Genomic DNA, 26,464 nt, shown 5'->3' on the forward strand with positions numbered 1-26,464 from the left:
CTGGCCATGGAACATGAGCCCTCCGCCAGTGAACTGGCTGGCCATGGAACATGAGCCCTCCGCCAGTGAACCGACCGGCAATGGAACATGAGCCCTCCGCCAGTGAACCAGATTGCCATGGAACATGAGCCCTCCGCCAGTGAACTGGCTGGCCATGGAACATGAGCCCTCCGCCAGTGAACCGACCGGCAATGGAACATGAGCCCTCCGCCAGTGAACCAGATTGCCATGGAACATGAGCCCTCCGCCAGTGAACTGGCTGGCCATGGAACATGAGCCCTCCGCCAGTGAACTGGCTGGCCATGGAACATGAGCCCTCCTCCAGTGAACTGGCTGGCCATGGAACATGAGCCCTCCTCCAGTGAACTGGCTGGCCATGGAACATGAGCCCTCCGCCAGTGAACTGGCTGGCCATGGAACATGAGCCCTCCGCCAGTGAACTGGCTGGCCATGGAACATGAGCCCTCCGCCAGTGAACCGACCGGCAATGGAACATGAGCCCTCCGCCAGTGAACCAGATTGCCATGGAACATGAGCCCTCCGCCAGTGAACTGGCTGGCCATGGAACATGAGCCCTCCGCCAGTGAACTGGCTGGCCATGGAACATGAGCCCTCCGCCAGTGAACCGACCGGCAATGGAACATGAGCCCTCCGCCAGTGAACCAGATTGCCATGGAACATGAGCCCTCCGCCAGTGAACTGGCTGGCCATGGAACATGAGCCCTCCGCCAGTGAACTGGCTGGCCATGGAACATGAGCCCTCCGCCAGTGAACCGACCGGCAATGGAACATGAGCCCTCCGCCAGTGAACCAGATTGCCATGGAACATGAGCCCTCCGCCAGTGAACTGGCTGGCCATGGAACATGAGCCCTCCGCCAGTGAACTGGCTGGCCATGGAACATGAGCCCTCCTCCAGTGAACTGGCTGGCCATGGAACATGAGCCCTCCTCCAGTGAACTGGCTGGCCATGGAACATGAGCCCTCCGCCAGTGAACTGGCTGGCCATGGAACATGAGCCCTCCGCCAGTGAACCGACCGGCAATGGAACATGAGCCCTCCGCCAGTGAACCAGATTGCCATGGAACATGAGCCCTCCGCCAGTGAACTGGCTGGCCATGGAACATGAGCCCTCCGCCAGTGAACCGACCGGCAATGGAACATGAGCCCTCCGCCAGTGAACCAGATTGCCATGGAACATGAGCCCTCCGCCAGTGAACTGGCTGGCCATGGAACATGAGCCCTCCGCCAGTGAACTGGCTGGCCATGGAACATGAGCCCTCCGCCAGTGAACCGACCGGCAATGGAACATGAGCCCTCCGCCAGTGAACCAGATTGCCATGGAACATGAGCCCTCCGCCAGTGAACTGGCTGGCCATGGAACATGAGCCCTCCGCCAGTGAACTGGCTGGCCATGGAACATGAGCCCTCCGCCAGTGAACCGACCGGCAATGGAACATGAGCCCTCCGCCAGTGAACCAGATTGCCATGGAACATGAGCCCTCCGCCAGTGAACTGGCTGGCCATGGAACATGAGCCCTCCGCCAGTGAACTGGCTGGCCATGGAACATGAGCCCTCCGCCAGTGAACCGACCGGCAATGGAACATGAGCCCTCCGCCAGTGAACCAGATTGCCATGGAACATGAGCCCTCCGCCAGTGAACTGGCTGGCCATGGAACATGAGCCCTCCGCCAGTGAACTGGCTGGCCATGGAACATGAGCCCTCCGCCAGTGAACCGACCGGCAATGGAACATGAGCCCTCCGCCAGTGAACCAGATTGCCATGGAACATGAGCCCTCCGCCAGTGAACTGGCTGGCCATGGAACATGAGCCCTCCGCCAGTGAACTGGCTGGCCATGGAACATGAGCCCTCCGCCAGTGAACCGACCGGCAATGGAACATGAGCCCTCCGCCAGTGAACCAGATTGCCATGGAACATGAGCCCTCCGCCAGTGAACTGGCTGGCCATGGAACATGAGCCCTCCGCCAGTGAACTGGCTGGCCATGGAACATGAGCCCTCCGCCAGTGAACCGACCGGCAATGGAACATGAGCCCTCCGCCAGTGAACCAGATTGCCATGGAACATGAGCCCTCCGCCAGTGAACTGGCTGGCCATGGAACATGACCCAGCGCGTCCGCTGACAGTGCCGAGAGCTCTCGTGTCAACTATCAGACACAGATATTGACACTTGACGCCCTCAAGCTATAAATCAGTGCCGAGTCAAATTTTGCAAATAACCCGTTAATTCCTACCATTCTGGAACCGCTGTGCAACATTATTATCACATGTACCTCGAACATGAAAATGGAGGAAAAAGTATACGCGATAGTAAGCTTCACACTGAAACTCGTCACGTCACAGGAGCATGCAACACACACACAAACACACACAATAATAAAGTACAAAATACGAACAGTGACATAAAAATACACACTATTCTCTTCTGGAATGCGCGCGGTCTAAGATATAAAAAGGGCGAATTTCAAGATCATTTACAAACAAACAACAGTAAACTTGCCGCAGTGAACGAAACACATTTCCAACCTCATGATCACTTTACATATAGAAAGGGGTGAGATTAAAACAATGGCAGAGGGAGTGTTGTTGTCCTGTTTGTACACCGAACTATTAATCATGAAATTACCCCTCTCCTGGATTATCCGAATTTAGAAGAAGTAGGCACTGAATTTGCAGCTGGGCCGACAACGCACTAAATTATTCTCTATGTATGCCCCGCCAGGGAGCATTTTAACGCAAGACTACCTGAACTTACTGTATAATGATACAGGAAACTGTGTTCTTGCAATAGGAGACATAAATGCCAAGCATCCGGTCTGGCACACGCGGAAACTGAACAACCAATGGGACGCTACTGCATAGGCACCAGGCCAATTTAAATTACCAATTATCTGCTCCTTATCAGCCAACTTTTAACCCTTATCAATTAATCCAGAATCCAGACGTTTTGAACATAGTAATTAATAAACAGTTTAGTACTAGGTTCGACCTCACGGTTAATCACGACCTCTCTTGTAACCACTACCCCGTACACATGGAATTGCATGGAGTAAATACAGAAGCCAATGCACCGCGCAAAATTAAAGATTACACAAAGACATATTGGCCTGAATTTCAAAATTATATTAACAGCCACCTGCCTGAGATTAATGATTACTCACTTATGACCAAAAGGGAAGAAGATGAAGCTGTCAACTCTCTTACTGTCGCAATTCAAGCGGGTATGACCACGAACATCCCACAAAGGAAACTAAACACACACTAGACACTTTTCCGCCCTACATCCGGGACTTAATATCACAGAAAAATCGGTTGCGTAGACGATTTCAACGACACAGGAAAAGACACATTAAAACCCACATCAACGAGCTCCAGAGTGAAATCTCTGAAGAAATGACACTGGCACAGCAGTGTGTGGGATGCAAAAATTTCTAAATCAATAACTCGTGACAATAGTCTCTGGCTTTTGACAAACTCTATAGCAACGTACACTGGCATTGCGTACACGCCTGTGGCAAAGCCCGAAGCCTTTGCAAGCACTGGAGAATACATTCTAGCCAAACCAGGAACCCTGCGACCGGAACTTCAATGCTCAAATATACCGTGGAACTAACTTCAAACTGAGACAACCCGCTGTCTTCGCACCGAGCCTCACTAAACCACGCGAAATCAAAAGAGGCATAAAACACTTTAAACCTTAAAAAAGCGCCAGGTGACGATGGCATTCAGGCAGTAGTGTTACAAACAGTATCCGAAAATGCACTAGTATTTCTAGCCTGTGTAGTTAACGCGATGTTTAGGCTCGAGTATTTTCCAACTGCCTGGAAAACAGCAAAAGAGATAGTTTTTCACAAACCAGGGAAGGACAAAACTATGCCACAAAATTAAGGGCCTATTAGCCTGCTTAACGTTTGGTCTAAAGTCGTGGAATATATAATTTTGCAAAGAATTAACAGCCATCTTGAAGCCCACAATATACTGCAAAATGAGCAATTTGGATTTCGACAGAATAATTCGTGCCATTGTACCACAGGACAGTATTCTGGGTCCAGTTCTGTTTAATTTATACATAAACGACCTGCCAAAACCTGACCACACATTGGTACAAATAGGATGCTACGCTGATGATACAATAATTTTCAGCCGATCTCATAACCTACAATTAGCAACACAGAGAATACAAACTGACCTTATGCCTTATGCCTTATGATTTTACAGACAATTGCAAATTAAATAAATGTCAACAAATCTGAAGCCATCGTCTTTACGAGTGAAAACCCACCCCGGGCAGGGGACCAACCCGAACCTAAACTATTTGGGGGAAACATCCCACATACACAGTTACATACCTCCGTATACATATGTATCGAAAGCTCACCTGGAGCGCGAATGCTAGGCTCTCTGCCCTCTATCCCACCTTAAACAGGCAAAACTCTATTAACTGTAAGACAGGCGTATTGTTTTACTAACAACTGATTCGCCCTATAATATCGTATGCTGCGCCCGTCTAGGCCCAAGCAGTAAACACACTAACGGCGTCTCCAAAACATTCAAAACAAATGCCTGAAAATCGCGGCATATGCGCCCAGGTACTGTCCTACTGCCAACTTGCATGCAGAACTAAAATTCGAAATGCTCTCGGAGCACATTGTAAAACCAGTCGACTGCGCGACACACACGAACTCCAAAATCTCCGGACTAGGTGATTACGACCCAAATGAAATCCTGAAATCCGTACGCCCACAAACCATTCTGGGAGATCGTCCACCTTGATTCGTTACGGAGTAGTGATCCTCTGCCCCAACTAATGCATAAATAAACATTCTATCACATACCTCACATAGCACAGAGTTTGCAAAACATATCATAAACATACTGCGATGAACACACCCACTGTGCTGGAGCCGACAGTCTTAGAAGGCCGAGACAACTTCTCAAACCGACAAACAGCCCCTTGACGAAGACATGTCAACCTGCAGCTCTGTCTCGGCTGGAAGGGGCCTGTTTATTCAGTGCATGCGAACAGACATACATACAAACCCCACGAACACACACTCAATGGAGCAGACTATGCCCCTGGTGCTGTAACTCACACATTTACTTATTTATTTAATTTCCGTCTTCTTATTTTTCCTATAATTGGCGGTAATTCTAACCTTGTTTCTGCATTTCAGAGAAGCTGGCATCTGTCAGGTGGGTATCTTCTGTCCCTCACCACCAGGGCCACAGGCTGTGCTGCGACCCTGGTTACAAACCAGCAGCGCAAACACTCATTACCACAACAAAGCATTCGTTTTGCTTGCGCACTAACATACCCTTCTGTTCTCTAACCCTGCTCCAATAATGATATGAAGTTTCTCCAATTGCGATTGTCACGCAGATTTTCCCAACACACTCTCCGCCTCTGTTGGTTTTCCTGTGCCCTTTAATCAGAATTTTCCTACTTTGGGGTGTGCCCATGGTCACAACTGCAGTCGTGGCACCAGACAACCTTGCTACAGCCGCGATGCATGCGACCTTTTTACAATAAAAATCCCGGCCTACAGCATGTAGGGCTTGCCCTGAAACGCATCCATACTCCAACCGAACTGAGCTACTGACATGCGTACCGGATGTCCGCAGAACTGTGAAGGGGCTCACGCTGGCGTAGCGACATATGGGGGCTCGCCGGAAAAAAAAAATTACCATCAAGCAGAGTCTTCGGAGGGAGCAGGAGAAGCTCTCACCCGCCGGACGTCGACACCTGCCGTCACGAGCCAGATCTCTACCAACACCGTCATTCCGCCCGACTGCGCGCCGATATGGACTTAGCCTGATACTCTGGTAAACTGGAGCCTAACTTTTCAGCAATCAGTTCGGACTTGGTGCAATCGCAGCCAAGTAGCTCAAGGACTTAGCCCCACGAAGAAGGTAATAGGTTTCGGTCAACTCTGCCTGAGGACGGGAGCAGATAGCAGTTCCCGAAACGTCGCTTGTTTCTGTTTTGGTAAAACTATTGTGTTTGTTTCGTCTTTTCGTTTTGTCGTGTTTTTGTCTCGTTTCAACTGTTGTGCTGAATTATTTTGGGTTCAATATTTTTGTGCTGTCATCATTTGTGGAGGTTTTTTTTAATCGTTCTATTCTGTTTTGGAAAACTATTGTGTTTGTTTCGTCTTTTCGTTTTTTCGTGTTTTGGTTTCGTTTCAACCGTTGTGCTGAATTTTTTGGGTTCAATATTTCTGTGTCGTCATCATTTGTGGGTTTTTTTTTCGTTCTGTTAGTACATTTTTTTTGTTTTTCTTTGTTTTGTTGACCATATTCCTGTTACGGAATATTTTGTGGTGTTTATATCCTTGTTGACATCAGCAATTTTTGCTTAATTTTGTGTTTTTTTGTCTTTTTTTGGGTTATATTTATTTATTTCTTTATTTTTAGTTTTTAGTTTTTCTTCAACAGAAAAAGTTCATAGCAATGGCGTATGTCCAAAAACTTACATCAAGTCATGCACTCCCATTGCACAAATCTTTCAAAGATAATATGAGACATATAAACATCAAATTACGATGAAAATGCCAGTCTTCTTTTATATGTTCATTCTGGAAAACGATCGTAAAAAATTTCAATTTAATCTTCCTCCTTGCTAAATATACTCACTATAATCTAAACTTAAAAGCAACATACCAACATTGACAAAGTTTTTCATAGCTCTTTGTATTCAGAACTAAGTGTTGTTCAGTGTTTAATAAAATTTTATCAATGATGCGCACACATGATGTTACTGCCCAGCATGTAAGCCCAAAGATATCAACATTAGAAAATTCGTTTTGGTTCAAATTAGTTTTGCACTAAGTCTGTATGGTAATTTAAAGGAACGAAAAAAAAAATGAAGAATCTAAGCTGAGATGAAAAAACACAGTCTGAGCCCCCGGCTAAAGCGAGTCATCGACCAGGAAGTTCGTGGCTATGTGTCACTGTATACGGCAAGACCACGCCCTGGTCTGACGTCAGAGCGGCTTCTGACAAAGGATTCGGGACTGCCAGCTACAGCAATAATGTAAAGTATAAAGAAAGTTTTTAAACAATTTCGTCATTGTGGCTTACTATGCACTGAAGGGTAATTTAAAACCACATTTGGAATGCGTTTAACAACGTGTAAGGGAAGACAAAGTAATTGCAATCACAAACAAAATCAAGCGAGACTTTCAGTATTCCCTAGCGACGTGTAAGAGCCATCACGGGTTGTCTGTGGTCGCTGGCCACAGTCTCGGCGACTGAAGCATGGCAACCAGGCTGGAGTCCACGCCGGGCGGTAATAGTGTTCCTTGCACTCGCGCGGAGGAACTGCAATAATACTGCTGCTGATTTTACAGAGAAAAGGGAAAAAGAGAGCTTAAAAACTGTTTTGGGAGTATCCTTTGCAGCAATAACAGCGACTAAAAGGAATGTTCAATTTATTTTATGAAGACATAAAAAGTACCCAGAATATTTCTTTACTATGCAATACGTAATGTCTGTGTGTTCGTTTGGTAAGCTATTGAGTCATCTGAAACCCGTAACAACTGGCACAGATACTAATATGCGGAAGAAAAATTATTTATAACACAAAGGGAAGAGACTAGATACCCAATTATTACTTGATCACTTGTATGTGTCAAAGTCAAATAATTAAACTAGTATATTTTATAAAAAATATATTATAAGTCAATGTTATAATTAACTTCAATTACTATAAAATACTATATTTTGGAGTTCAATATCTTGCGAGGCAGTTGAAGTTGCAGCAGATAACGGCTACTCTGTGCGTTCATATGATGTCGAAGCTTATGTTGGTTGTGTGTAGTTCTGCGGCTGAGCTCGAGTTGGTGTGTATTTCTGCGGCTGAGCTCGAGTTGGTGTGTAGTTCTGCGGCTGAGCTCTAGTTGGTGTGTAGTTTTGATGTTGAGCTCGAGTTGATGTAGTGATACTCTTTCAGGCCGTGCTTGTGGTTGTTGACTGAGTGCAGTAGCAGAGCCGGCCCTTTGTGTGTATAATCACTTGGCTCACACTGATACGCGCTATTGTTACGCCACATTGTGTAGGTACATATAATGTGGAGTAGAAGTATTAAAAGAATCGATTAAACTAATTAATTGAATTTTAGCGGCTGGTTTTTGTGCTCTGGAATTTTTCTGAAAGATGATAATAGGGTCAGCATGAACGTCGTATCATCATCACGTTCCAGAACTTTCTCTCTATCTTTGCGCGTATCAGTATATTTGCTAAGTTGTCTTGAGCCATCATTTGATTTTTTTTTTCATTATATTTTCTCTCGTGATGGCCCTATAGGTTCCTGTTGTTCGTCCTCAAAGATACTTTCAGTGTTAAAATTAACAACAGTATTGCTCAAAAACAACAGCGTATGTATTGTGATAAATATAAGGTGTTTGAGTCGTAGCAGATCCGCTGTTAGTATTTTTAAGTCCTCGCGCTTCTCTAGCAAAACAGTTTCTTATATTTTTCCACTTCTTTTGAAGTATTTGCCCTGGAAATAAACAAATGGTTAAGTATATAATTTCTTTATTATAATGTTTGAACATTTGCTTACAGATATCTTAAGAATGGCGGCAAATTTATAGATCTACAGTACTCTTACAGACTTGGGATTTCTACTGTTGCTGAAATAATAAAAGTTTGTCATTTTATATGGGTTGTACAGAAATTTATATGTTTACCACAACCAACAGCACATTGGCTAAAAATTACAGATGACTATAATTTATGTGCAAATTTTTCAATTTGCATAGGTGCAATTGATGGTAAACACATAAGTACTATAAAACCATGTATCAGTTGATCAATGTGTTATAATTACAAACACTTATTTTCTAACATTTTATTCGCCATTTGTGACTGATTACAAGTTCACATACATAGTTGTCGGTTCGTATGTAAATGATAGTGATTCGACTATATTTCGAAACTAATCATTTTATCAAGAGCTACTGAATAACGATTTACAAATCCCGGAACCCAAATCTATTTCATTACAAAATTCTACACCAGTATCGCTTGTTATTGTTAGTGACGAAGAATTTGGACAATCTGATAAAGTTGTGCGACCGTTTGGTTGATCGAATTTAACAACGAAGAAAAAGATTTTTTATTTATAGTCTCCTGCTCAACGATATATAGAATGTTCATTCGGTATATTAGCAAATAAATGGCAGATTTTTCACAGACCTTTTAATGTCAATTTGGATCTAGTCATAAGTATCGTTAAAACATGTTACGTTCTTCACAACTATGATCGAGAGAGAGATGGGTACAATTTTTAAGATAACCTGACCAGGTTTAGAAGACGTGCCACGTGGTATTCATTGGGCTACACCACGTTGTATATCCTATAGATAGAGATGTGTTTGCTAATTATTTAATGACCAAAGGTCAATTACATTGTAAAATGAGCAGAATTAACTAATAAAAAACTGGCATGATAAATTGATGCCTATGGTGATATATAGGCGAGAGCACATGTATGTAATAATAAAATATTTAAGTAAATTACCTAAGGGTTTTTTCATCATCTAGTAGTCCATACCCTCCGAATAACGTTACTATTTCCTCCCACTGTTTTTCCTTCAATTCTTTGGAATATTCGTCACTCGTTAAATCCCAAACAGACTTTCGGTATTCTGTTTCTAATATAAATGTTTCTGTGTCAAAAGGCTGGACCATGTTTCTGCGCCACGTCTGGTCGTCTCAGAAGTTGCTCGTCGTGTGAGCGCTCCATCACGCAGCCGTGCTCCTATTGGTCGGCTCGTGTCGCCACAGCGCAGCGAGTCGCCGAGTCACGTGCGTGTGAACTCCGCGTCCTTTTTGTGTCAAATAAAGATGGTCACCGTGTCACCGGCGACCAGTCGACAGTGCTTAATGGCTCTAACAGCTAACCTCAATAACGAGCAAATACGTGCATTCTCATGTTGCAAATACACTTATAAAACGAATATCGGACACGAAATTTAACGTAGGATTATTAAAAATAATACCGGGCGTGATAAACATACGCAAACAGTATTTTCAACTAAATTTATTGACGCGATTTATTTCCGCACCTTCCGCTAGAACTCACTGACGCAGGAGCTACGTCGACTTGACTAACGAATCATTCGATTTTCAGAGCGAAATTTTAAACTATAAAATGAAACGGCTCCGATAAAAGCGAAGAAGACTTGAAAAATACTAAACCTTTTCTTTGGACCCAATTTTCAATAAGGAATTTCATTTAAACACTGCCCATCTTTTTAAAACTCATTAAACAGTTAATACAACAAAGTTTCCCTTTGACTTTGTGAACTTTGGTTCATGCCATCCACCAGAGATGGCAGCACCATGGTTGTTACGCATTTCCTTTCCTTGACTTCCGTCGCATTCACGAAATTACTCCCACCAAATGCCGTGTACCGAGAGCTAAGATGTTACACATAAAAAAATCGCTATAAAGAAAGCATACATTTAAATCAGTAATTTTAACGTACAAATAATAACACCGGTTATTTAAAATGACACACTTTTACTTCGGATAAAATGAGACACATTTTTACCGAAAACATGAATAAGAAATCATGACCATTTATCTAGTGCTGTAATGGATAAAATACTAAATATCGCACATAGCATAAAGAGACTAGTAGCACTCACGCACAAGCTTGCTTTTGTGGGTGTTAATTTTCTTAACAATCTCTTTTGTGTAAATACGTGGAGAAAAAGCACATAAAAATTATTATTATTAATGTAAGTAAATGTTCGGACAAACGGTTCATAGAGTAGGGCGGCTAAATGTCATGATGCACTAAGCGCTGCTGCAGTAGAGTGCTTGAATGACACGATGCGTTAAGCGCTGCTGCAGTAGAGTGCTTGAATGACACGATGTGCTAAGCGCTGCTGCAGTAGAGTGCTTGAATGACACGATTCGTTAAGCGCTGCTGCAGTAGAGTGCTTGAATGACACGATGCGTTAAGCGCTGCTGCAGTAGAGTGCTTGAATGACACGATGTGCTAAGCGCTGCTGCAGTAGAGTGCTTGAATGACACGATTCGTTAAGCGCTGCTGCAGTAGAGTGCTTGAATGACACGATGTGCTAAGCGCTGCTGCAGTAGAGTGCTTGAATGACACAATGCGCTGAGCACTGCTGCAGTGGAGTGGCTAAATGTAACGATGCGGTAATCGCTGCTGCAGCAGTTTCCCCGCTAAATGCTGTCATGTGTGTTCTCTGCAAGGAAGCGGTCGCGATGCGCAGGGGTTGAATAATTCAGTCGGACGGACGAGCGAGAGCTGCGACACACGGCTGGTCGTATCGATGGACTACCAGGAAGGACAGGGAGCACCACAGTAGGCATGGCGGAGGACAACGTGCTTCTCAATAATGCAGCCAGCTGGAAGGAATTCCGTGACCCGCGAGCACACCTCTGGGCCTGCATGCACGCGGATGAATTCCCTTACAATATTTGTTTGATTTGTTCTGAACTGTTTAATTAATAAATGTGTGTGCCCTTTTAAGAGTATATTCAATAGATATCAAAAATCCTTTCAAATAAGTAACAGATTGTCTTATAATGTTTATAAAACGGTGATCATATATCTGTGAAAACATTGTTGTCAATTTCATTTTCCTTAATAATAAGGATATTTTTTTTATTTTTTGAATTATTATTTTATATAATTAAGCTATATTTTAATTGCCTGACAATAGGCTACACACACTACGTATGATATTCTGGGGTGGTGGTAAAACAAGTGAAAAATCCCTTTCGGCACAACCTACAGGCATAGTTAAATTTCGAAGTATGTACCTATTTAGCCGGGAAATATATTGAAAACTTCTAGAAAATTCTAGAACGTTTTAAGAACTTAATGTACATAACATATTTATGTTCTCCAATATTACGAAATAATCGATAAAATATTTGCTCATTTTCCATGCAGCGAAAATATTAAGAATATTTTTAACTCAATGTATCCAGCATTGAAGAGTTTAGAACGCAGCATTGAATATCTTAGAACGTTTATCATTATATATTACAACTAAGGTATTTGTATAATTTTTCGACCTTCAACATTATTTTTTATCCCTTGCACTAATAAAGTGATCGTATAAATATTTGCTTAGCACCAAGGTTTAAGATAATATTAACATGGTTTTAAAAAATTAAAAACGAATTTGATACTAAGAAAGTATTGAATTTGTTTTTAAATTTCAACCCATGTTTTTACGGTAATAATTCGTTTCATCAAAAATGGTTTCAGCCAAAGTTTTAGATGAAGTTTAGGATTCATACAATAAATTATAACGGATGTGATAGTATATCTATTTTAAAAAGAGTAATGATTATTTTCAACCCTTTCAGTAATGGTTGGGCAAACAAAAATTTATTTTAACAATAGTTTTAGTCAATATTTAGGTAGGTAAACAAAATTAGGAATGGATTCGATAGTCTAACAGGTAGGGAAGTTTTATTTATTTTCTCACTCAAACCCCAGGTTTTTCAACTCGTGGAAATAATGATTTATATTATCAAAAATATTTCAGACAAATGTTTTAGAAAAAAAATATAAGATTTACAAAAAATTTGAGCGAATTTAATAGTGTGCCTACTAAGGGAGTTATGAATTTTTTGTTATTCAACTCCTTTTATTCCACCTCTTGTAGTCATAGTAGGTCGTATTAAAAATTAATTCAGACAAAATTGTAGATAATAATTCAATGTTTTACAATAAATTAGAACCTATTTGATAGTGTACATGGTACGGAAATTGTGAATTTTTTAAAATCCTACCCTTGGATTGTTCAACCCTCTGCACAATGGCTCATCATATCAAAACTTGTTTCAGACAAAGGTTTTAGATACAAATTATATTTACAAACAATTCAAACGGATTCTATTGTGTCCTTTATGAAGGAGTTATAATTTTTTTTTACTTCAAGCTGTTGTTTTTTCCACGCCTTGCAGTTAAGGGTGGTCAAATAAAAAAATTAATTCAGAAGAGAGTTTTAGATAATATTTACACAGTTTACAAACAATTTTAACGGATTTAATACTGTTCATATCAAGTGAGTAGGTATTCAATTTTTTTTTTGTCTTTCAGCCCCTGTCATTTTACACCCTTAGAAGTAACGGTTGATCATTAAAAAAATAATTTCGGACAAAAGTTGTTGATAATATTTTTTTAGGTTTTACAATTAAAAAATGTATTTGTGTAAAAGGTACGGATTTTATGATTTTTTTTTAATTTTATCCAATTTTTTTAAAAATCCTTGTAGCATTGTATATAAAAGGGGCTCCGAGGACAGGCTTCGTAAGGAGGTGCCGGAGGTGCCGACCGCCATCTAGGATTATGACGTCAAGGTGGCCATATTGGTGTCAAATTACTTAAAAAGTGACTCAAAATTCCTATAAATTTCGCTATTTCGAGGGAATGATTAGCGTTTTGAGGGAAAATTTCCCAATTTATTCCTGAAAAATGCCAAAGCGTGAAAATTCCTAAAAACTGCTTAATACGCCTAAACGCAAGCCGCCCTAAGCTGCTGATATCAAGACCTCGAGCGTCATCGTTTAACGTTTCGTTGCGCCCACCATATTGAAAATCTGTAAATATTATCCGATTTAAAAGGAAAAAAATTAAAATATATAAAAAATTATTTTATTTTTAATTAAAGTAACACTGACCATCTTTTATTATGACGTCACGACCACCATCTTAGACCCGACATATTGTTTCAATCTGCTAGATGGCACTGGAGAGATTAGTTTTAATTTTACTCTCTAGAGTGAAGTAGGCCTACTCATTTATTGCCAGGGCGCACCACCAAATTGACCGCCATCTTGGAAATATTTAATTTTTAAGCTATAAATTTGGAAAAAGAATTCAAAATTCATTAAAACAAATTTAGCAATTTATTTACGGGCTGAATCTTTTGGCTTGGTTCGATCCTTGACTGATGCAAAAAAGATAATTTAATTCAAATTACCAAAACATATGGTTCGAGAAAGAAAACAACAAATTTATAAATCAAATATTTATTCCATAATTTCTACTCTACTACAGGAACACTTGTTAAAGTTAGCAGTCTAATAAACATTCAGTTCTGCTCCAAACGGTTTAGTGAAGGCAGAGACCAGCCAGATCCTTTTCCTACATAGTCCTTTTCTTCCAGACCGAGTTTTTCGATACCGTGTTTAACAGACAGCTTCACATTGACAGCAGTTAAATTGTAGCTGTCGATGTCTTGGAATGCACACTACTTCTCTTGGTGCTCTAAAGGATACGGTTTACCATATATGCTGTCCAGCCACAAGTCCGTATGTTGCTATTCATCAGTAAGATTATTTATAATGTTCTGCTTGATATCGTGAAGAAAAGTACAAATATTTTTTGACTCGCTAAACGTATTAATATAATAGTAGACTTTCAACGTTTCACGAAATGCAGATCGTGCCAAGTGGAACCCATTATCATGTAACTGTAATGCACCGAGCACAGTATTGAGTTTAGTTTCATGTTCAGGCGTCATTGCAATCGGTTGCTGTCCATCTGTTTGTGTGCTTGCACGCATACGGGTCTCCAACCAAAACCTAGGAGTTTAAATGTCTCCATGTAGTTCCACAGTATGTGAACGGACGTCACCTTTGCAGTTTTCGCATGCCGTCGCAAACTGTCAATACGTGTAATCCAAACATGGCACTCATCACAGCGAAACTTCGTACGAGAAGGATTCTTTACACATTTTCTTCCTCTTATGGCTTCGTGCATCATGGGAAAATGCGAACGACATATCACAGTTGCTGCAAGGATGCCTAGTTGATGAAGACGAACCTATCAGGCTTGAACCAGATGATGATGTAACTGATGTATTGCTAATTCCCGGTGTACTCTTATGCACACCGACGCATCGTTGTTGCAGCGAGACCTTTATTTTATGCCGTGCAGCACGACCTCACCATGTCTTCATGCGCGTTTTCATGTTACCTTTTCTGGAAAACTGCTTACGACATTTCTCACAGCCAAACATTTTGAGAGGGTGATTCTTAGCACATTCTCTCTTCTCGTGTTCATGAGCATTACTGTTCGAAAATATATTGTCACAGTAACGGCGCCGAAGCTCGTTAGTTGTTGATGAGTTACCAACTTTTGAATTCTCCTTCGCTGGCGAAACGTCATTCATCGAAGTTTCCTCTGCAGCCGACACTGCAGGCATTAATGTTTATTCTACTGATGGAACCACACATGTTGAAGTCTCTAATGTCGTTGGTGGCGATGATACACATTCCATCGAGTTCTGCGTCACCATCGGCGTAGCTGCCATCATGGTCCCCGATGGTACAACTTCCATCGAGGCCATCTTTAAAAATTGTAAAAATGGCATCGAGTTCTCAAAAATAGCCAGATATCGGATTTATGTATCAGACGAGTCAAACTAATTAATGACTTGATGTAAGTTTTTGGACATACGCCATTGCTAAGAACTTTTTCTGTTGAAGAAAAACTAATAAATAAAATAAATAAATAAAAATAAAAATAAAAATACTCAAAAAAATATACAAAAAACACACAAAATTAAGCAAACAATTGCTGTTGTCAACAAGGATATGAACACCACAAAATATTCCGAAACAGGAATATGGTCAGCAAACAAAGAAAAAACAAAGAAAAATGTACTAAGAGAACGAAAAAATCCCCACAAATGATGACAACACAAAAATATTGAAACCCAAAATAATTCAGCACAACAGTTGAAGCGAGACAAAAAACATGACAAAACGAAAAAACAAACAAATACAATAGTTTTACCTAAACAGAAACAAGCGACGTTTCGGGAACTGCTATCTGCTCCCGTCCTCAGGCAGAGACGCACATGGCACGGAAACACAGTGTTTCCGTGCCATGTGCGTCTCTGCCTGAGGACGGGAGCAGATAGCAGTTCCCGAAACGTCGCTTGTTTCTGTTTAGGTAAAACTATTGTATTTGTTTGTTTTTTCGTTTTGTCATGTTTTTTGTCTCGCTTCAACTGTTGTGCTGAATTATTTTGGGTTTCAATATTTTTGTGTTGTCATCATTTGTGGGGATTTTTTCGTTCTCTTAGTACATTTTTCTTTGTTTTTTCTTTGTTTGCTGACCATATTCCTGTTTCGGAATATTTTGTGGTGTTCATATCCTTGTTGACAACAGCAATTGTTTGCTTAATTTTGTGTGTTTTTTGTATATTTTTTTGAGTATTTTTATTTTTATTTTTATTTATTTATTTTATTTATTAGTTTTTCTTCAACAGAAAAAGTTCTTAGCAATGGCGTATGTCCAAAAACTTACATCAAGTCATGCACTCCCATTGCACAAATCTTTTAAAGATAACAAACTAATTAATCCTTACACCGTCGTAGCCAGTAACCAAATGAAAGTCCCGTCGTCTGGGACTCTCTTATATACCCGTGACCGCTCTAATAATAGGTATGCTTGACAAAATAAAATGGGAAATTTTCCCTCAAAACCGGTATTTTCCCCTAGAAACAGGGAAATATCTAGGAATTTTTAAGAATTTTGAGTAATTGTAGAAGTAATTTTACACCAAGATGGCCGCCGTGATGTCACAATCCAAAATAGCGGTCGGCACATCTAGCACTTCCTTCTTTCTTTACCAAAAATTGTTTCAGACAAAAGTTTTAGATAAAAATTATAAGATACGAACATGCTGAACGGATTTGATAGTGTGACTACTAAGGGAGTTATGAATTTTTTAAATTCTACCCCTTATTTTCTCAATCCTTTGCAGCAATGGTTCGCTGAGCGAAGTCCGAGTCTTTCGGCGTGGTGTTCACATCTTAATGACAGCCTGTCCGCTGCCGGCTAAACCCCCCAACCAGGGTAACAATGTCCATGTCCCGACTGTGCCCTGAAGTTATGAGGGTTCATTATCACTAGAGACCCGGAAAATTTGCGGGTTAAATGACCTCCAGGATAGACTCCAATATCCTCTACACACTCGGGCAAATGCCAACTGTTCATTGGCTGCTGACTTGTGAGTCGTCTCGACTGGGTGGCCTGTGATTCGACACTTCTATGAGTGAGGGTCTCTAATTGGCCCTCAGTCCTCCAGATTAACAGTGAACCAATGACAGAAGCAGCACTAAGGTATAATTATTTGAATTTTAGCATAACACGAAATTAACCCGCGAATTGTCCGGGTCTCTAATTATCACACACACTGGGTCACATAACTCCCTCCTCTTCTTCTCTGCCGTCGTGCACGTTTGTCAAGGAGAAGTAAACCAAGAATATATCTGGAGTCCGACCAGAAGCGAAGAGTCTGAGAAGAAAAGAGTAGACTCTGATCAGGTAAAAAAAATTCTCGCCATACATGAAGAATAGATCGCCCACAAAGTAGCTGCGAAGAGCGTCCACCCGCATTACAGCGCTGTCATGTGGGCGAGGGCCACCCAGGAGCAGGCTCTTACTTCCTGGCGCCGCAGGTACCTGGTCTTCACACGTAAGCAAGCCAAACAAGAATTTCCCAAAGGGCGGTGCCAAAAGACAAATTTTACCAAGACTGAGGAGTTACATCACATGTATTTAACCCTGACGTAGCACGCCACCTTCGCGCTGCGGACAACAAACATAACTGATTATCAACCTTTTTTTTCTGTTGTTACATTTTGAATCGGCTATGCGCATGTGCATACTTGTGCTGGGCACAATCCCTTCAGCATATGTCAGACGCTCCAGCAAATTGAGCACTTTCGTCAAACCATCAGCGGGCGATGGTGTAGATAAATCATAGAAAAAAAAGAGGTGTCTTCAGTGAAATATAAATGGGGAAATTAAAAAACCCAGTCCGCAGCATGGGGTGGTGGGACAGCAGTCGTTAAAACATGAAACAATCATAAAGAGAAAAAGGGGGCCTAGGAGACCAATGCTGATGAACACGTAGGGGAGGTCAGCACAGAAACGTGTTAGACGGACTTCCAGGGAGTGTAGCAGGCAAAAGCTAAAGCCAAGGTCGTGTCTCGGTGTGACCCCTTCGTCTCGGTGGGTCTTGCAACAGGTAGTTCGTAGCACTGAATGTATTATATATATAATGGTTTTAGTCACCGATCACGGTAATCACCGGGTGGCTGTGCCGGCCGGCCTTTCTGTAGAAGTCATGGGCTATCTTGCAGATCCGCTCTTGGGGCGGCGGAACGTTGCCGAGCCAATGGAGCAGGCGGACGGCAGAGTGAAGCGGCCAGCCGAGAATGGTGCGGATGCCGTGGTTGATTCTCAGCTTATGAGCATGTTGCTACTTCGGTGACCTTTCACAGAAGAAGACGTTTCCAAGCTCGCCATTGCTATTTATACCCAGAAATAAGGCATGCGCGGGAGGAGATGTAGAGGGGAGGGTACGCATCGCTAAGCGATTTCTGTCTCTTTTGGCGCGGTGTTAAAATCCTAATTACCACCGGTCCGCTGGCGGCTCAAGGTGACTACAGAAATGGAGAATAATTTTATGATACTTTCATAAAAAAGTAGACTAGAATTTACCTGCTGTTTCTAAAAAAAAATGGAAATGATATATCTGAAATGCTGAACGAGATTATATTTATATTTGAAAAATTGTAAGTAGTATATAAATGGAGCTACTGGCACAGGGTCCAAGGTGTGGATTGGGACTGTTGGGCGTCATTTTGGATTGAGATTAAATGGCGGCCATCTTAGATGAACTTTACCTTCAAAATTGGATGTAATTTGCCTGAACTAACTTAAAATTTGCCAGAATGGACCCAAAAATCATCTAAATATCCAACTTTTCCCGTTTTTAGAAAAACTTACCACCAATAAAATCTAGAAATAATAATTAAAAATTAAGAAATTTCCGTTTTCGTGTTAAATATTTTTTTTTAAAGGAACATTTCCCAATTTATTTCTCAAATGTTTCGGAGACTTGTGATGATCCCAAAGTGGCTTAAATTTCACATTACCAGCATCAAGTAAGAGGCTGGGAACCTTTGACCTTGATCTTGACTCCCGGTTGCCGATTTGGATGATCTTGACCCAGGCTCCAATCTTATATTCCACCAGCTTATTATCCGCATCTTGGATTCTAGTTCTTTCCGACATTTTTTTATTTAGCGGTTTTGTATTATGATGTCATGTCCTACGTTTTGATAAGCTGTAATAATTATTTAAAAAAAAAAAGGTGTGTGCACTTACGTACGCGTATTACAAGTTATACGTTTTTATTTAAGACACAGAACTGTTTGAAAATTTATTGTAACAAAAATTAATTATATTAATAATCAAAATTCAATGTTAATATAAATATGTACTCGTATATATAAAAGTAATTATTTTATATGGTAAAATAATAGAGATAAATTTTAAATCATAACGAAAATAAATTAATATGGTTAATGTTTGTTCAAATTTATTATTTTATTATTCATTAAATATTATGTAATAATTTATAATGCAAATAAATTATACATACGGGAACCTTTACTTACGGGAACATAACCTCACTTATATTAATACACTTGAACAAGTTTCTAAACACAAATTCTGTTTCTAATAACACAATAATAATTTTTTTTTTATTTTATGTACAAGTACTCTAAATAAATCATTACATTTCTGAACACGAATACACGAAGTACCGGAGCATTTACGTTGACTCTCGAATTATTCGATTTGCAGAGCGAAAGGTTAAACTACATATATAATGAAACTTCTCCGATAAAAGCGAAAGAGACGTGAAAAAAAAACGAAACCCCGGTTTTTATCAGATTTTTGACAAGGAATTTAATTAATAACTGACCAACTTGTTAAAATCATTAAAAAGTTAATACTTTATAGTTTCCGCATACGTTAGATGACTATAAATTATAAGTATTTAAGGATAGTTACTATTATAAAATTTTATTTTTATTACCAATGAAAATTTATGGAAAATCATTTCATAGCAAATGTAATTTACTTAATAATACTTTAAGTAAAATTAGAGGATTTAAACCTACTTATTATGAAATGATGAATCCAATGGACTAAGCTATGTGTTTAATAATATTATAACAATACGATAAACAAATAAAATGTATTCATATATAATTGTTTAAAGCACAATTTGTATATCCAGTAATCTGTTATTTAAAAATGTAAAAATATTTTTCACTGTCCAGTTTTGAACCATGATCTTTTAGCTTATTAACCACGCAATATAACAAAAAAATTTAAGTGATTTTGAAATATATATTATTTTTTATTTCTTTTAATGTTTGTCTGGCCCGTTATTTTCATCACAAGCCGGGCAAACAGCTCCAATTTATTTACTTATTATTCCTTATAGTTAGACAATTTTGTGTAACAGTTTCATTTACTTCGACAAATTAGTAACAGACTTACACCCATGCCTCACCCGGGATTCTAACCCAGAACCCCTCGCACCGTAAGCCAGTGTGCATCCAACTACGCTACGGAGGTCGGCACAACTGAGCTACGAAGCCTACAAGGATAATATGTAATAAAACTGTTGTAATACTAACATCCTTACTTTTAAAAAACCTTGAAATTACTCTTTACTATGACTTTTTAAGTTTACTTAATATATAACAAGGTAATTTCACAATTATAAAATTACATTTGACACACCACTATGTTTGGTATGTCCCTAAATTTTTATGAAAGTGACTATATATGGGTTAATGTTCATACACGTGGGACCGCCATCATCCTGTGAATACCTGTATTTCGTTGCATAGTGCGCGCGCATCGTAAAAATCCACTCTCATCACTTTTCCATTACGTGCCTACAGAAGTTTAACTTTAAAAAAAATCAGGATTTTTTAAAATTAAATAAAAAATTTTGTTCTCACCGGGTTTGAACCGAGGATTCCATGATGTAAGTACATTTTTAAAATTATATTTAATTAAAATTTTATTAATTACATTTTAAAATAATTGTTTCCATTAAAATCCTATAATAATTACGGACATTCAAGACAGCGGCCTTAACGAAAATTGCAACGGTGACGTCATAATTCTAGGTGCGGTTTTTTGGAGGCTGTAGATATGGAATTTAAGACTTTTTAGGAATTTCGAAGCCTTTGGCATTTTTAAGGACTAAAACGGGAAATTTTCCCGCGAAAATGGGAATTTTTTTATTTTTAAAATTGTTAGAGATTTTTTGGCCAATTATTTTTTATAAAAAATTTTTTTTGGCGGATTTTGGCGAATTTTTGGCAAATTTTGAATTATTATGGGCAATTTTTCAAATTATGAAGGTCAAGGTCAATATCATCTAATGGCCACCATGACGTCACAATCCAAGATGGCAGCCGGTACTTTAGCACCTCAGCCATAAGCCAGCGCCAGAACCTACTATTATATACTACTGGTATGTCAGATTATATAATGATGGGTGGTGTCGGTGAATCAACGTTTTTCTCATTTCGTTATTATATGAAAAACTTAAGAATTATTGACAGAAAATTTTCTCCACACCATTAAGTTAGAAACGTTTTGATGCCTATATATTTTTTTAAGTGGATGCATTGTTTAAATCATCGATAATGTTTTGAATAAATTCTTATGAGAGGTTGCCACATATGTGTTAATGCGATAAATATTTTTTTTATTTATCGAGGAATGCATCATTTAGGGCCCAAGTAAAGCATACTGGTTTGCAAATTAATTTTGACGAAATACTTATACAAAAGTATAATTTGAATGCTATATAAACTTATGACTATAAATTTTCGTAAAAACTGGTTGGTTGGAATAAAGATACTCTCATTTTAAAAAGAAGCAAATATTGAACACATTTGTTTTTAAAATATCTTTAAATATAGTGCTACATAGAGACTGATTTTTAAGTCACAATTAGGTATAAAAAATAGGAACTTAAGTTTAAATAAAAGTTAATTATGAGAACAAACTATATACTTACGACTTGAAGGCAGTTCGTAATATATGAGAAAGTTTTGTCTGAGAAAAACAAATATTACGTGCCAAAAAGATAAAAAAATTCAGTTCATTTAAACTATTGTCGAACTCAGTACATTTCACTGTGTCGAACATGTGATCAATATTATGATTAGAATTGTAATTTTATTTTTAAACTTTATCATTTTCACTTTGTGTTCAAGTTAATTGTGAAGATATATCGGAATTACTTTTTCATTCTAGTTTAGTACTACAAATCAACCTCCAATCATCACACCGTCATTAATTGAATCGTTAACGGGCAACGATTATAACAGTATAGGTATGTATTATATAACAATGTAATAATCCCTCTATGGAGCGTGTGCACCCTCCGACACGCGCAGGTACAATGACATTCTGAGACGGTTCCTCCACAGTCCGTCTTCGCTCGTGCGGCAAATGCCACCGCGGCATTAGAGTTCCCGCCTGAACTTTCAGGCGTGTCCTTTGCGACAGCCCAGTGTGCGCTCGCAGGAGACGGCAGGTATGCAGGTCTCACAGACAGTTCACAAATCAATGAATAAACACTTCTGATTTATGACAGTTTTTAGTGCAATGCGTAACTTGCGAGATGTTGGGGATAAGCAACTAAAGATATGTGGACCGAAATTTTACACATAAAAGCTAACTTAAGGAAATGGTTGTCAAGTAATTTTTTAAAATACATTTTTACAAGTACTTGAATTATAGAAGTAACATGTTTACACTAGCCGAGGTTCCCATTTTGGAATTTTTTAGTTTAATTTTTTTTATTTCTAAACACATATATTTAATTTAATATTTAATGAATGTAATCGAAAAGTCACATTTTACTATAGATGTAAAATTTAAGCCAAGGTAGCGCATATCGAGGTCAATGTTCAAGGTCAAAGTCACCGAAATCCAATATAGCGGCTGGTTTTTGACCCTCACTACACCCTGAAATATGTGCACTCTATTACTTTTATACTATTGTTGTGGGTTTTTTTAAACAATTTCCACGCGTCGTGTAACATAAAGTAAGCATTAACCATGAAATCTGAAGTGACACTGTTTTTAATTGTGTACCAATAAAATATGCACATAAGACACTTTTATTGCAGATCCATTTCCAAAGTTGTCGAGTAAAATCTTTATATGTGCGTTCTACAATTCACGAAGGTGAATATACACTCAGTGTATCCGAGTGTCTGGTACGAAGTCACGTGTGACTACCACCAGCTCCTGAGGAAAGTGCTCGACGCTGACTCAGCAGAACGACGACAAGGTCTCGACACTCGTATGCATAAGTAACCAGCGGGAACCCAACAGTATCTGTGAAACGGAATGATACATTTGAGCGTAATTATTAACGCTAGCGACTGCGTTATCGAGAGACCGAGTTCCGACTGCGACTGCCTTCATTAATATTCCATCCTCCGCGACATACACCAAGTTCTGTCAGAAAATTCATCCGAAAAATACCCGACGACTGTAATTTGAGGCGTCGAAACGGAAGTTGTAACCTGTGGTTTTTTTTTCGGGTAACTTATTTTTGTGTTAAGATTGGTTTCCAACAAGGTTGCCACATGTCCTTTATAAACACAGACTGTGCCTACTCCAGTTATAAAGTATGTGTTCCATACTGTTTGTCGTTTCTCATAACTTATAGAATTGCCAGAATTGCTTTACAATTGGTGCCCTTCTTGAAGCATTTTTAAATCATTTAACTTCCAATACAACCAAAGAACAAATTCTTCTCCTCTGTGTGTATAAATGTTGTACACAAACTCGCCCGAAATATTTCAGCAGTTGTTTTTCTTTATGGAAAATTACATAACGCTTATATCATCCAATTACAACCTAGCTAAATTCCTAAGAGTGGCATTCACCCTTGAAAATCAGTTTTAGGAACGTAATTTGTGTAAAAAAAAAACGGGGAAGAATTAACTACAATTCATGCTAAGAAGTTTCTTACACTACTAAAATCTTATAATTATATTCCTTCCCATCATAAAAATAATAGACGATTGAATCCCTCTTATTTCAAACCTAATTTGTACTTTCGCAAAATCATTTATCTGCTTGATAGTCTTTAACACACTGTGTTCATATTAACAACGTTTATTTTAGGTTGGCCAGGACCAGGGGGGAACCTGTTTCTGCTAGAGATTAGGACCAGGAAAATGAGATCGCCGTGCTTATTGAACAAACCTGGCTCGCTGGAAAACACCTGCACTCTGTTATATATTTTCATACTTGCCAGAAGAATCGTAAGGAGGTACAGTATTTTCAAAAATATTTTGATGCGTAATATTTCCGCGAAAAACAACTGTATTATGTGGTGTTAATTATTTGTCGGTCTCGACGGGTATTCGAAATTTCAAATACCAAAATGAACATATACTCTTGTGACCTCCCTACCAAAATATATAGGAGTAGGATATAAGGGGGTTTAATATATTAGCACGACTGAATACGAAAGTGCTAGGGCACACAAGTTTATTACTAGGGATGTGCGAAAGTGACTTTTTCCACACGAAATGAAAGTGAAAGAAAATTTATCAAGTTTCGCGAAAGTGAAACGAAAATGAATTTTTCTATAAGATAAATATATTCTTAACGAAAGTTAAGCGAAATTTTTTAATTAACAAAGAAAAAAGTGCCCCAAAATTTGCTCTTCAGTAATAAATTCTATTACATAAATCATTTTGGTACCTTTTGATATATATATATACATATAAATATTATTATTTAATATAATCAACATCCGCCCTAGACCACACAACACAGCCCCATGTCACTCGTAAATTTCAAGAATCAATCCAGATCTTTCAGCGCACAGACTATTTCCTTTACAGTCGTAATGTCGCAGTCTATGATAATATATTTATCACGTGCATGGTACTGATGAAAAAATACGTGACTACTGCGGAACGGCCGCCATCTTGCACCACTGTCACACATGGCTAGCTCAGGAAGCTGTAGACCAGGCAAGGGACATGGTCAAAACAAAACATAACATAACAAATGGTTGCTGCCAAGTGGTCATTACACGCAGTGACTTGTTGACCTTTTTGTCTAATTGGCTGTATATTATGAGGATTTTATATGCCAGTCAGAGTATGTAAAATTTAAATAAAGCAGACGACAATGTTTTTGTTTGGCTGTGCGCGAATAAAAGTAGGTACGTTCTTTGTTTATGTGTATACGGTAAATACTAAATACTGTACTAACAGTTCTGGAATGTATGTTTTCGAATATAGTACCTACACTACTGTTTGAAAGCAAATGAATCAGGTAATTTTTCAAATATTGCATGATTTTGTTTTGATACCTAGGCCTACTGTAATCACGGTTGAATTTTGTTTACTTTATCTGCCATGTTTGTTCAAATTATGATTTTACCGTATTTTCATTAATGTGAGTTTTTTTCATCACCACGTAAATTAATCTTAATGGAAATATTTTTTCTAATTAATGTCTTTATATGATTTGCATATGTTATTACATTATTAGTAATAACAAGCAAATCATATAAAGACATTACAGTAGAATCTCTGTGCTAAGTACTTACAGGTACCTCAAGTTTTTGTACTTAGTACTGAAACATGCATACATATCTTTACAAAGAGAAAAAAAATATATAAAAAATTGCTACAGGAGAGCCGCAATGCCATATGTATTAGCAACTGCGACTTGCTTTTTTCCCCTTGTCTAGTTCTCTGAGTACCTATATCCACTTTTTCCTTAAGCGTGAATTGCTTTCGTTTCTTTTTATCTCCAGGATCATTTATATTGTAGCACAAATACAATGCGGTGTCTAAATAACGTAACCTGAAAATAAACTCAACAATAACAATAAACAATCCCGGCACAGACATCAAACAGTATTTTTAGCGTAGCGTAACACTTTAGTCTAAATAATTAATACTTCTCTCAAACTTCCGTCTTTCGATGTATCGAATGGTGTTGTGTTGCTCACGTCGCATACTACGTACGGTATAATCTATGGTTGTGCGCGCAACTGTTTGTTAACTTTGTTTTGAGAATTTAGAGGTTAGAAAATACGTTGCGGTGGTATTTGTGTATCTTTGTTATACTACATTAATCATTTAGCTGGAAATTTATTTACCAGTTTAAGTAAATTTTGGTGTAGTAATGCCACGCTACTAGTAGAATTTTTACGTTATAGTGAAAATATGATACTTTAAACTGAAACCGTTTCGCATGGCGAAGATACGATTTTTGGCGGGGACTTAAAAAAAATACGTTAAAGTGAAATATACTTTATAATAAGGTACGTTATTGTACCGGTATTCTACTGTACATTTTTATTAAATTACGAGTTCTTTTTCAACTAGAACAAACGGAACTTCGGTAAGCTATTGAACTTTCGTTTGGCTCGAAATATTTCGCTAAAAACGAACTTCGACAGATGAAATTCTTACCGAAATCGAAAATGAAAGTAGCAAAATTTCGATTTCGGTATCGGTATACCGAACATTCGCACAACCCTATTTA

The sequence above is a fragment of the Bacillus rossius genome, chromosome 1 (genome assembly GCF_032445375.1).
Source record: "Bacillus rossius redtenbacheri isolate Brsri chromosome 1, Brsri_v3, whole genome shotgun sequence".
In the NCBI taxonomy this organism is placed as follows: Eukaryota; Metazoa; Arthropoda; class Insecta; order Phasmatodea; family Bacillidae; genus Bacillus; species Bacillus rossius.